Source organism: Hibiscus syriacus, unplaced genomic scaffold (genome assembly GCF_006381635.1).
Source record: "Hibiscus syriacus cultivar Baekdansim isolate YM2019G1 unplaced genomic scaffold, ASM638163v2 tig00117005_pilon, whole genome shotgun sequence".
In the NCBI taxonomy this organism is placed as follows: Eukaryota; Viridiplantae; Streptophyta; class Magnoliopsida; order Malvales; family Malvaceae; genus Hibiscus; species Hibiscus syriacus.
The window spans coordinates 2,408,258-2,422,795 of NW_024063519.1; the positions used below are offsets into that span (position 1 = coordinate 2,408,258).

General features: G+C 35.7%; 1 pseudogene; it reads left to right on the forward strand.

Moving 5' to 3' along the window:
* The first annotated feature begins 3,886 nt into the window (after nt 1–3,886).
* Nucleotides 3,887–11,684, forward strand: LOC120194883 (annotated as a pseudogene).
* Nucleotides 11,685–14,538: the final 2,854 nt, after the last annotated feature.

Below are 14,538 nucleotides of genomic sequence, written 5' to 3' on the forward strand. Positions count from 1 at the left end.
GAAGTCATGAACACGATTATATGTTTGTTATAATTATATGTGCTATATGTGATTATATGTATTACTTTAATTGTATGTATGCATGCTAAAATTATTGATATGCTTTGTATATGCTATATGATTTGTGTAAAACATTATTATGTAATAATTGAAGAACATGAAATAAGTTATATGATAAAGACATAAAGAATGAAATGACATGTGACATAAGCTATATGTTAATGAATCATTGATATTATATATATATATGTGTGTGTGTGTGTGTGTGTGTTTGTGTGCGTTTGTGTGCGTGTGTGTGTGTGAACATAAGATAACCAAGTATAAGTCATATTATATAGTATAAGTGATTACACGAGAAAGGTTAAGAGACTCTATGAGGATAGTATAAATTTGAGGGCATAAACATAAGTAATGATACATAAGTTATATAGGGGAGATTTATATACTTAAAGGAAACTACGGGTTATGAGTTATAAAGTGAAGAATTACAACACTTTATGAAAGAGTATTATAGAAGTCATGGAAATTGAACTAAATAAATAGATAAAACTAGTATATAGATGATTTATGTGAGTGAAAGGGGAAGTGAGATAAGATAAGTAGAAACTATGTATATGATAGAATGAGACTATTTAAACTTGTAGTATAAACTTTATAAAGGATACTTAGGTAAACTCAGTATATGATACAATTATAGAGCATTACTATACAAATTATATTAAAGAATATATATGAGTATATGAGTAAGTTTATAGGTTAATGATAGGACATATAAGATTATATAAATGTATGATAACATGGAAAGAGAACTAAGTTTAACGATGTTGAACTCTATGAGTAGAATTTATGTGATTATAAGTAACATGATTACATGATCACAAGATATGATACATGATATGAGATATATGAAAGAGAAAAATATATGTCATATGAAAATGTTCTACGCGTAAGTGAACCATATGTTTATATGTATATGTGATTTATATGACAATGAGCTATATGAAGGAACTATGTGACTATGTGTATATGTGAATGTATGTTAACATAAATATTAATTCCCATGCCATGTTATGTAACATGAGAGCTAGAGGTATAGTTGGCATGCCAAGAGTCGAGGGTCTACTCGGTCTTTCGGGACATATATGTATTCTTTGGAACATGTGTGAGGTCTTTTGAGACACGTAGTTGATCCTTGGCACATGTATATGATTCTTAAGGAATTTTCTACGTGGTCCTTAGGGACAACTTTATATGGCACTTCGGTGCATTTCTACGCGGCACTACGGTGCAATTCTACGTGGCACTTCGATGCATTTATACGAGCTGTGGTGACAGCATTAGTGCACAACCTCTATAGACTCACATATTTATAGTTCTCACATGTGTACATGGACTAATAAAGAGATAATTGTGAAAACAATGTATGTAATATATGTATATGATGTAGGATATGAATTATATGACATGATATATGGGTGATTGCTTCTGTTACATGATATACATGAATATATGTTGATGTATATGTGAATGAGTATAAATGACTTAGATGATGATATAAGATTTGTTATAAGAAATAGAATATGAACGTAAGAGATTATATGAAAAAGGAAATAAGAGATATGAAGTATAATAGTATAAGAGTATGATAAAAATATAAATGATGACATGTATGTGCACAAGTATGTAATTGTTATATGGAAAAAGTATATGAGTTGTATGATTTGATATCATAAAACAGTCATGCATAATTAGTGGATATGAATTGTATTAGATGTGTTTTTTTATGCCTCACTAAGTCATCGACTTAGCGTGTGGGTGTTTCACACGCAGGTTACAGAAAGTGAATATAGAAGTTGAGAGGAGCAAGACAAGTCATCATCTTTCTTACAAAGTTCATATCAGAAAACAAATGTTTGATATGTATTTTATTATTTTAGATGTAGTTGGCATGTCATATAAACGATTTGAATTGTATATGCTCTGATAAGTGTGAAAACTTTTATTTTGAAATAATAGGAAGTTTTATTTGACAGGGATTCGTCATTATTTTGAACAAGTAAATGTTTAAAAGTTGATGTGACACCTCGGACCCGGATCCAGGTTGGGGGTGTTACAGGTGGTCATATTGACAATAAGCCCATAGTTAGGTGGTCATTCAAGTAGTTTACCCTAATTTTTTTGTCAATCACAATTCAAAGAATCGCATATTTATAATAGGGAAATGCATCAAATGCCTTTTTATAGTAAGATATGAAGTTACCTTGCCTTTCAATTATTTTTTAGGCATTCTTTTATTTAATTTCTTTTATAGTTAGATAAGAAGTTATCTTGCCTTTTCAATTATTTTTGTAGGCATTCTTTTATTTCATTGAAATGAAATACAGTAAAAATTGAGAATTAATATATTTATAAATAAATATATTATTAAAAATACTTTTAAAGAAAATAGAAAGTAAATATGCAAAACTTGGATCAAAATATCTAACATGATGTGTTTTTTACATTTTCCATCCTCATTTAAATTTAATAAAAGAGCAATGACATTCACCTCAGTATTATCTACCAAACTACTCGCATAAATTAGTACCTAATGAAATCATAAATAAGATCAGTTATATTTCAACTCTTGAATGAATTTAATCAAAGGAAAATGAACTAATACATAGAAATCCATAAAATAATTTATCAAGAATAATTAAACAATATGTAGTTTTTTTTTTTTTGAAACATCTTTAATTCCAACAACCTAACTTTTTATTGTGAATATAAAATATTAATAAATATACTCTACGAATAGACTTTGCCCTGTTCGTTTATTGTTATTTAAAAATTAAGAAATGGTTGGTGACAATTTAATTTTGATTTCAAGAAAGCTCAACAAGTATATTGAAAAATCTGGCAATTCTAAGCATTGACATGAACACAAGGGTAAAATAGTCATTGAAGTTGATATCAATTGCTAGTCATATTTTTTGCAAGTCATTGCTGATGATGATTCATGACCATTCGTTTTCTCTCTCATATTTTTATATTGTTTTGGGTTTTGAAAGCATCACGATAAGGCACAGTTAAAAAGATAAAAAGTTTTTTTATTGTTGTTGTTGATCAAGTAAATAGTTAATAAAAAAGGGGGAAATTAGAGCATATGAATTACTCTTCCTCTAATTGTGCAAAAAGTTTCAGTTCCCTCACGCTCCTATCCATCACGTACATCCACGATCGGACCAATAGTGGTAGTTTCGTAAATAACGGATGCCATTGGCCTCAAGCGACACGAGGGAAAACCGGAAGAACACCTCGCTGTCATATGAGATGAATTGATAGGAAGGTGACACCCATCCATATTGGAACGCACGTGGGAGTGCAATTTGGCTTCCTTAGTTCCCCTCTAGATTGACGAAACTAGCCCTCAAAAGCACCGAAAATGGCAGCTTCTCCTCACCATAATAAGTGTGCAACTTTTTTTTTTTGTAAAAAAATTAAAATTATCGAACGATGATCATGTGGGATACCCGTGGACCCAAGCAAAAATCAGCGAACATTAAGTCTCTAGATACGGGAATCTTCCAGGCGAGTGAAATACACGCATAGATCAAACCAATACATCCTCTCTTCTCGCTAATTCCCATAAATACCCCTAGTGTTTATGCCAGATCTCCCAGTCGGTCGGTAGTATACGAGGTGGTTTCCGTAAATTCAGTTTCATCGGTAGGATAAACAAAATAAAGGAAAAAGGCGTGGGATTTATTATTATTTTAATTGACGGGGAAATAATTAAATTTGGAACGGAGAAAAAACCGGCCAGTTAGACGGGCTCGTTATTCCCCATATAAACCCCTTTTCTCCCTTCACAAAATGCATTCTAGTTTTGCATAGAGAAAAAGAACCTCTTACTTGTATTCTCTCTCTATTCCCCTCTCTCTCTTTGGCTCGCTACTTTCTCTTCAGCTCTCAAGAGGTAAAACAATAATAAATTTAAAATTAAAAAATTATAAGAAAAAAGGAGAAATTTCTCTCTCTCAAGTCAAGTCTCAACTTGTTTTATTTATTTGATTTTTCTTTTCGGGATTTATATTTCGAATATAGGAAAAATGTTGGATGAATGAAATTACACAAATTAGACGTTATTTAATCGGAGAACAGAGACTTTGACCTTTGGATTATTGCATTGTTTGGATTATGCATCTTTGACGCGTTTTGAGAGGTTATTAGATTTTCTTACTTCGATCTGCGAAAGGTTTTAGATAATAGATTTATTCAATTTGCGGATTTGAAATAAATGAAAACAGAGCTCGAGTATTTAGATTTTATGCTCGTTTAAAACCCTAGTTTCTTTTTATTGGTTTAGGGAGTTTTGATTTGGGGATGATTTCAGGGTTAATTAGGTAAAAGTATTGTGTTTATCGAGATTATGCTTAGGTCTAATTTAGGGATCTTATGATTCTAATATAGTTCAGATTTTATTTTTAAGCTACCTAAATTGGGTTAGGGTGAAGTTCTTTAGGTTTTTCTAGTAGTATTCACATTGCATATAATTAAGTCAAATTACTTGCTTACTTTGGGTGCTGTATGCTGTTGATTGGTTTTGCCCGAGTTTAAATGCTCCTCTGCACGCAATCTTGTTGCTTTATTGTTTTGAATGATTCCTATGCTTGGACTTGTAGGTTTGAGAGGATTGCTTTTGAAACTGTTTATTTATTTATAAAAGTTATGTGTTTGTATGGGTATGGGTTGATTTGGTGATCAAGCTGGTTGTCATTTCTTTTTTATTTCATGGTAGATGATTTGCTTAATCTTTGGTTGAAACCTTAGCAAATACATTGCTTTGCGTCTTGCTTCTATTTTGTTGTTTCTTATCGGATGTGTGAATTTGTGTTTCCTAACCGGACTTTGTTTGTTTAAGCTTACGTGATTTATGAGTTATCTTTATCGATTACACTGATGACTTTTTACTCTATGTATGTACAGCTTGGTATGTCATGTGCATTTTTTGCTGAAACAAAAATCAAGTAGATCCAATTAGATTTTGTCAGAGTAGTCATATAGCTTGTTTGCTTTTATATATGAAATGGGCTCGCGAGGGAGATTATTATTTGATCTTAATGAACCCCCGGCTGAAGATGATGAGGAGAGTGATCATGCTACCTGCGTCCAGCCACAAAAGGCACTTCCATCTGCAAATCCCCATGCTTCTGATTTGTTTGTTACATCATCAGGTTCTCAACGAATATTAAATAACCACGCATTCTCACATGCATCAACTGGTTCAGGTTTTCAGCCTTTTATTCGGTCTAGAGGTTCTCCTTCCCCTTCCCCTGAAGTAGGCATTGAACCCAAAAGGACAGGTGATCAGAATTCCAGTTTGGCATTGTCCTCTTCAAAGTCAAATATCAGTGGGAGATAAAGGCACATGTAGCAGCTTCATCTATATCAGGTTCTGCAAATGCTCAAACTGTTGAAAGAGAAGAAGGTGAATGGTCTGATGCTGAGGGTTCAGCTGATGTATGTGGAAATTATAATATGCATGATGAAGTTAAAGCTTCACAAGAGCAAGGTATACAGGAAGCGATGGAGTCTGATGCTTCAGGTGCGTCTGTTGAAAGGGTTCGTGCTGCTGAAAACAGCCATTCTCCATTAAAATTAGACCAAAATTTGAACGAGGAAAAGGAAAACAGTGTCCAAGTTTCAGAAGGCAATGTTAAAGGTGATATATCCATTGATGGTCAGGAAGAACCTGGATTGGTGCCCAAACAAAGAGAAGTTAAGGGAATTGAAGCAAGTTATGCTCTAAAGTGTGCAAATAATCCTGTAAAGAGGAAGATAGACCAACAGAAAGAAGCAATGCTGGGAAAGAAACGGAATAGGAAGACCATGTTTCTTAATTTGGAAGATGTCAAACAGGCTGGTCCTATTAAAACTTCTACTCCAAGAAGGCAGAAATTTCCGACACCAATTATTACACGTACTGTGAAAGAGGTTCGTACCAATGCTCAATCTGGTGAACGTGCTGGGGAAAATCAAGGTCAACCAATAAATGAGGATCAGAAGCAAATTGATTTACCAAGTAATGATGCACGCAATCCTGCAGTGGAGTTATGTGATCCTAAATCTGAATTTAATGGTGATAGGAGTTCTGGACTACTTGCCAAGCCTAGGAGGTTAAATAGTGACGCTGAACTTTCAGAGGCTCATCTACAACCCATTCCAAGACACAGTTCATGGAAGCAACCTATAGATTCTAGGCAGGTTAAAAATTTACAGTTTTCTAATAGAAAGCCTGCTCCAATCAACCAAAGCTCTGTGGAGACAAAAATTGTAAACAAGAAACATCTTTCTAAAAAGACAATTGCTACTAGTACCTCCTATCAAGATACATCTGTGGAACGCCTTATACGAGAGGTGACCAGTGAAAAGTTTTGGCATCACCCAGGTATGTGCTTGACAGATTTTCAGATAGTTGTTGACTACTTCTAAACTTCGTCGTTCAAGATATTTGTATTCTTTTTCCCTCCTGCTTTGTTTTGCTATAATTATTTTTCTCATGGCAGTTATCCATGTCCCTTCAATTATCACTCAATGAGAATGGTAATGCTCAGAGGACATGGAAGGTGATGAGATGTATTAGCACTAGTTCTCATGATTTGTATTTTTTTCCTGAGAGAATTGTAATTGCAGAGACCAATCATGCCTACTTTCTGTGTAGTTTTCTACTTTACTCATTTTCTCAATTATTGCTCCTTGAGTTGAAATTGCGTGTTTACTGAATTCTATTTGTTATTGAATAAACTGCCACTATTCTTTTTATTGCTAATACTTGCATGTTGTAGGAGATTCCTATTTGTACACATTCTTGATTTTTTAATATTTGTTAAGCCTTAGAATACTAAATTGGGCCCTTACTATTCACATGACTTTGAGGTCACTGATTTACAACATGTGATAAAAAATGTTTCTTTCTTTGTTGTGGGACCTTTGGAAGATTCATTCATGGATTGCTTTAGCATGTCTGCATGTGACTGATTTTTTTGAAGCAGTAGGATAACTTTCCTACTTTTTTGGTTTCTTTTGGTGTTCACAATGTTATGACAGTTCTGCTATTTTCGTGAGCCAGATTGAATTTGCATCCATTTCTATCTTTGTATGTTTTTATCTTTTCCTTATGTTGATTTATTGAAATTTCATGGACTTTTGAGCTCTTACAATTAATTTTATCACTTCCTGCACCAGAGGATACTGAGCTGCAGTGTGTTCCTGGACGGTTTGAATCTGTGGAAGACTATGTCAGAGTATTTGAACCTTTGCTCTTTGAGGAATGCCGTGCACAACTGTACAGCACATGGGAAGAGTTAACTGAATCACCTTCAAGAGACACACATATAATGGTTCGCATAAAAAGCATTGAAAAGCGAGAAAGAGGTAAAAGTCCATAAACTCTAGGTTATGGATTTAGTAAGTTCGACAATTCTCACTTTCGATTCTGTATAACAAGTTTGATTCCAAAGTAGAATTGAGGTCAATTTGTTTTCAGATCAAGAGTAAATGGCTATGCCAAATTTATTAATTGGCAGAAAATTTGTTTTTGTTGGTTTAGGATGGTATGATGTGATAGTTCTTCCTGGTAATGAATGCAAGTGGGTATTTAAGGAAGGTGACGTTGCTGTTTTATCAACTCCAAGGCCTGGATCAGGTATGACAGTGGAAAAAATTTCCTTTCAGATCTATTTAGGAATAATTACAAATTGTTGTGTATATCTTAGGAATGTTTACTTGTGTCAAGCAGTTAGAACCAAGCGGAACAATACCGCTTCTGTTGAAGAAGATGAAGATGCTGAGATTAATGGACGTGTGATTGGAACTGTTAGGCGACACATACCCCTTGATACTCGTGATCCCCTTGGTGCAATCGTTCACTTTTATGTTGGTGATTCCTATGATTCAAACGGGTACATAAAGAAATATTAATTCCTTAATGACATTTTGTAGTTTTGAATGCACTTGTATACTAATGGTTTGTGCTTTAGCCAAATTTTCCTATGCATTATCTCCTTTTTTTTGTTTTAAGTCAAATAACTTATTAAATTTTACAGCAAGGTCGATGATGATCACATTCTCTGGAAACTTCAGCCCAGGGCTGTATGGTATCTAACTGTTCTTGGATCTCTTGCGACTACACAGCGTGAGTATGTGGCATTGCATGCTTTTTGTCGTCTTACTTCTCAGGTATCTATTTATCATGATTATGATTGTAAATATTTCTGTGGCCAGATGTAGTTCTTGTTGCTTGTATGTATAAACCAGGGCTAACAAAGTTTTTCTTTTGCACAGATGCAAACTGCAATCCTTAAACCTAGCCCAGATCACTTTCCAAAATATGAGCAGCAATCTCCGGCTATGCCTGAATGCTTCACATCAAGTTTTGTTGATCATTGCATAGGACCTTTAATTGCCCTCAGCTTGCAGCAATCCAGTGGGCTGCTACTCACACAGCTGCTGGAACAAGTAGTGGGCTGACAAAGAGGCAAGAGCCTTGGCCTTTTACTCTTGTTCAAGGGCCTCCAGGAACAGGTAAGACACACACAGTATGGGGGATGCTAAATGTCATCCATTTGGTTCAATACCAACACTATTATACCTCTTTGCTCAAGAAATTAGCACCTGAGAGCTATAACAAGCTAATGAGAGCAATCCCGACAATGTCGCAATGGGATCAATTGATGAAGTCCTCCAGAACATGGACCAGAATCTTTTTCGTACCCTTCCAAAACTCTGCCAAAAGCCTAGAATGTTAGTTTGTGCTCCTTCTAATGCTGCAACCGATGAGCTTCTTGCACGTGTTCTTGATCGGGGATTTATTGACGGTGAGATGAAAATTTACCGTCCTGATGTGGCCCGAGTTGGGGTAGACTCTCAGACACGGGCTGCCCAGGCAGTTTCCGTTGAGCGGAGAACTGAGCAACTTCTACAGAAGAACCGTGATGAAATTTTTGGACATATTCAGACTTTAAAGGCTCGTGAAGCTATGTTATCTCAGCAGATAGCTACTCTTCAAAGGGAAATTACTGCTGCAGCTGTTAATGTTCGGTCCCAAGGTTCTGTTAGTGTTGACCCTGATATTCTCGTTGCACGGGATCAGAACAGAGATGCACTGTTGCAGAACCTTGCTGCAGTTGTTGAAAACAGAGATAAGTTCTGGTTGAGATGTCTCGCCTTCTTATTTTAGAACCCAAGTTCCGTGTCGGTAGTAACTTCAATTTGGAAGAAGCCCGTGCTAATCTTGAGGCAAGTTTTGCCAACGAGGCTGAGATTGTTTTCACCACTGTCTCAAGTAGTGGCCGTAAGTTGTTCTCTCGCCTTACCCATGGTTTTGATATGGTTGTAATTGATGAGGCTGCTCAAGCCAGTGAAGTTGCAGTACTTCCTCCCCTTTCTCTTGGTGCAGCAAGATGTGTACTTGTTGGCGATCCTCAACAGCTTCCTGCAACAGTTATCAGCAAGGCTGCTGGGACTCTCTTATACAGTAGAAGCCTTTTTGAAAGGTTCCAGCAAGCAGGATGCCCTACTATGTTGTTATCTGTTCAATATAGGATGCATCCCCAAATTAGGGATTTCCCATCTCGTTACTTCTATCAAGGACGTCTCATTGATAGTGAAAGTGTTGCCAACTTACCGGACGAGGTTTACTACAAGGACCCTTTACTTAAACCTTATTTATTTTATGATATTACCCATGGTCGGGAATCCCATAGAGGTGGATCTGTTTCATATCAGAATGTGCATGAAGCAGTGTTCTGTTTGCGCTTGTATGAGTACCTACAGAAAACTTCAAAATCAATGGGTGTGCCAAAAATCACGGTGGGTATAATAACACCATACAAGTTGCAATTGAAATGCATACAACGTGAGTTTGAGTGTGTTCTAAGAACTGAGGAAGGGAAGAGGGATTTATATATTAATACTGTAGATGCTTTCCAGGGTCAGGAACGCGATGTTATTATTATGTCTTGTGTCCGTGCCTCAAATCATGGGGTGGGCTTTGTTTCAGATATCCGTCGAATGAATGTTGCTCTTACTCGTGCCAGAAGGGCTTTGTGGGTATGAAATTCTTTCTTAAAACCTTTATTTGCTATTACGTCCTAGCTCAGTTTTTAATCCTATTTACTTTTTGTTTATTTTCTGGAATTGACATTAAGGTTTGAACAGGTTATGGGAAACGCCAGTGCTCTGGTGCAATCTGATGACTGGGCAGCCTTAATTGCTGATGCCAAAGCTAGGAATTGTTATATGGATATGGATTCTCTCCCCAAGGACTTCACAAAAGACTTGCTCCCCAAAGACTTTTCTGGACCAAGGGGACTTGGATATTCCCCATCACAGGGTAAGGCTTCTAATATGAGGGGTTTAAGGTCTGCTGGACCAAGACATAGGTCAATCGACATGCACATGGACTCCAGGTCAGGAACACCATCAGAAGATGAAGAGAAGTCGGGTACAACATTATTTTCTAGGAATGGGAATTATCGTCCATTTAAGTCTCCAATGGAAACGTCTTTGGATGATGTTCATCAGTCAGGCGAGAAATCTAGAGATGCTTGGCAATATGGTATACAGAAGCTGCCAAATTCTGCTGGTACAATGGGGAAAAGAGATTCCTAGCAACTTGTTTTGTCAATGAACTGTTTCCCACATGGAGATCCTGGGAGCATAACTTCATTTATAATCCTTGAATTGAAATTTATGAAGAGCTATTGGCTCCAGAAGGATCAAAACAGTTTGTGGGAATTTGGCGCCAGGCTTATGTCTGACAATTGCACCTAGATGAACAAGGTGAGAGGGATATGCATGGGTCACTGATGAACTTGGCCAGTCCTTGAAATTGATTCCTGGTAGGAAGTGGATGATTCCTGGGGTAGGACGCATGAAATCATACCCTAGATTCACCCACCAGCTTACAGGCTTCAAAGGTAAAAAATATATAATGATGACCATATTAATTAGGTAAAATTTCATGTGATCAGTATGACTAATACTTTGTCTGATCCAGAAATTGAATTCTGGCATCTAGGATTGTGTCGCCCAACCAACGTCTCTCTGCTTGATAACTAAGAGCAAATCGTCCCAATCTGGTCGAATTGCTGGAATGAAGTGTTCAATCGAATCAATTGGTCAGTCATCTCAACTTTTTTGGTGCCCTTTGCCACCATAATTTTCCACAATACGTGGAATGCATGGATGGCTCCTGTTCTGGAATGTGAATTCATTTAATCAGTCGCATTGGAACACAGTGTTGTACAATTTATTTTACAAATGCTTACAAAATCTCGAGGATTAGTAGTGATTTGTGAAGGGGCATGCACTACAGACACTTACGTAGAATCAAACAACGTTGGAAGCTGCCGTAAATATTCCTTGAACGTGCAGATGCTCCAAGGTGATGATGGTTTTTAGTTCTGCAGGCTTCGATTTGGTCAACTCCAAGGATATGTTGTTTAAAAAGGCAAGAAAGAGCAATAGAACATTTCTCTAAAATTCTGTAGAGTAGTAGAGACGTCTATGAAGGGTACAAATTTTGTGCAAGGAAATCTCATGTAGCTGACCTTGGGTATACAGCTTCAGGTTCATCAGTTGTGGAACCAAACGATTCTTTCTCACCTGCTCGGAAAAGTTGAATTGTACTGTCTTTTCAACTTGAAAACCATTGAATAATGGCCTAAAGTTTTAAGTGATATCATCTACTTATCTTCTAGGATGATGTAAAATCTTTAAATTACCACGTCTGGTTAGGTAATGCGGGAGAAAAAATATTTGTAGTGAAGAATAGTGTTCGAAGTAAGATTTTATGAATTTAATTTTTTTTAAAAATAAAGAATATAAAATTTTAAAAGTAAAAAATTATTTTTTGAGAGGTTGAAAGTATAAAACTAAAACATTAGAAAAAGTTCATAGAAATTTTCAAAAAATTTACGAGTATGCTCTTGGATCCTCTGTTTGGACGTAGTAGTGTGTTATTTTGCTATGACATGTGGCGTTTTAACAAAAAAAAATCATCCAAACAGTCAATAATTATTTGTTAAACATCTTTTCTTCAAATGTTAATGATCTAATGTACGGTCAGACACATATATGGTCATTCTCCTAATTAAATAAATAATATATAAATTAATACTAAAAGGTAAATAAAATATTCATAATAATTAAAATAATACAATTTAAAATTGTTACCGTATCGATAAAATGATTCGAAATATAATTCTCATCTAAAAACAACAATCCACCTTCAATTTTTATAATTGTAAAAAGTAATAAAAAAATTAGTAAATTAAATAATAATTAAATAACAAACTATTAAATGATTATAATATAATAAAAATTATAGCTTCTAAAAACGATAGTAAAACTTACTTAAAGCTCACTACAAGAATTGATAAGGAAGAGATTAAATTTTTTTTGTGTGGTTTGAGTGTTGTATGGGAGGGTATTTATAGGGGAGGGGGAAGGGGGACGGGCTATTGGGTGGTATTAAAAGGGGTAGGTGATAATTTAATGGAAGGTGCAGATCATGATCTACGTCTTTCGTCATGTGTCAAATTTCCCGCTAAGGCGCGAATTACAATCCACGCTTTTCTACCTTGACGCGAATAGAACCCCAAGAAAGTGCGCTTCATAATCTGCGCCTTTCGTCCACATCTGCAAGACGCGTATCCTGAAACACGCTTCATTATCACTATGTCAGAAAGGGTGCTAGATTGATAATTAGGAATGGCAACGGGGCGAGTTCGGGGCAGGTTTTGCTCCCCCGTCCCCGAAATGAATCCCCGTCCCCACCCCGTTCCCCGTCGGGTTTTTTATCAGGACGCCTCGTTGGAGATTTTTTTTGTCCCGTCCCCGAACCCAACCCGAAATGTTGTACCCGAACCCGACCCGATCCCGAGAAAAACCGAGCAACCGTAGTTTTCATAAAAAATAGAAAAAATGATCACAAAAAACTGAAAAATTAGTCTACATGATTTACAATTCAAACTACAGTCACAAATTCAAACTCAATTCTAAATAATTGTCTAAACTCAAAAATAAAACACATATATAATTAAATACAAACTTGTTCCAATATTCAAATCATACAACGAAGATGTATACGTAATATTAAGTCAAATAAAGTCATCCAAAATCGTAGTGTCACTTTTAACACTTTCTTTGGTAGCTCACTATATTGAGAAATTTATCAATAAATCAACTAAATTTACCAAAATAATTATATATAATTAATATAAAAAAATATAAAATGTTATATATATATATAATCGGGGCGGGGTGGGGCGGGGAGAGGATACCTTACCTCGATACCAAACCCGTACCCAAAAAAATCATCGAATTTTACATCGATACCCGATCCGACCCAATATTATTCAAACCCGACCCGACCCGAACTTAACCGGGTTTCGGGTTTTTCGTCGGGTTCGGATCGTTCTGTCATTCCTATCGATAATATTTGAAGAAAATGTGTCTTTCAGATAATTATTGATTGATTAGGTAATTTTTGGGTAAAAACCCCTGTAAAAGTTGGCGGGCTGTAAAAAACTCAAAAAACAATATATTTGGAACTTTAATAAATTTGCGAGACAGGAGAGAGGGAGACTATATCTGTCAAAAAAAAGGGGTAAATGACACTTGAGAGGGTAGCCATCCTAACCTGTTGTTCTCTTGCGTTGTCTGGCTTCGCAAACATTTTTCTACTTTAAAAGTTCTATTTTATCGTTGTTTAATACTAGAACGTGAAGGTTAGTTGTATTATTTTTTTCCTTAGTTCACCAAAATTTAAACACGACCCAGTTTGTAGTATTTTTTTTTTTTTGTGTTTTGGGGGTTTAATCCTCAAAATTTCGGGTTTCCTGAATTGAGGAACGACAGGTCCAGCACATAACCAACGAAAGGTAGGAGGAACATCACCTCTCTTATTATCATTAAAGAGGGCTGACCTTTCTTTCTATGACTTTTACCATCTGAGTTGGCACCTACCCACGCAATGAAGTTGAAGATCCTATTCCTTTGTTAGATTTTCCCATTTTGTTTACTTTGAACTGCATCATCTTTTTCTTTAGTTTATTTTTAAAGATGATTGGACTGTTTTATGTCTGAATAATGGATCAAAGTTGTCGTCAGGTGAAAGTAATGTGATCTATATCGTATGCTGTCTGAAATTTTTTGGTTGAATTTATCCATGTTACATTAAAACTAAGCTACTCTAGTTTTTTTTAACGTTGATAAAATACTCTACAGTAATATCTTGCTATAGAAGATGACCAGCTTTTACAAGGGCTGAAGCCTGAACCATTTTGGGCTATCCGGTCCTCTGTAATTGCAGTCTGGTTCGAAGTGATATAAACATAAAGTTGCTCAGTTTATCGTACAGATAGATCATTCCATAATTTCAGGAATCTTTTTCCTTCATTGATAATTGGTCGCATCCCAATTCCCAAGGGGAACTTCCAGACCAATTCCTGGGTTCGGTTAAATTGGGAAAGAAAGGAAGAGAGTTACTAT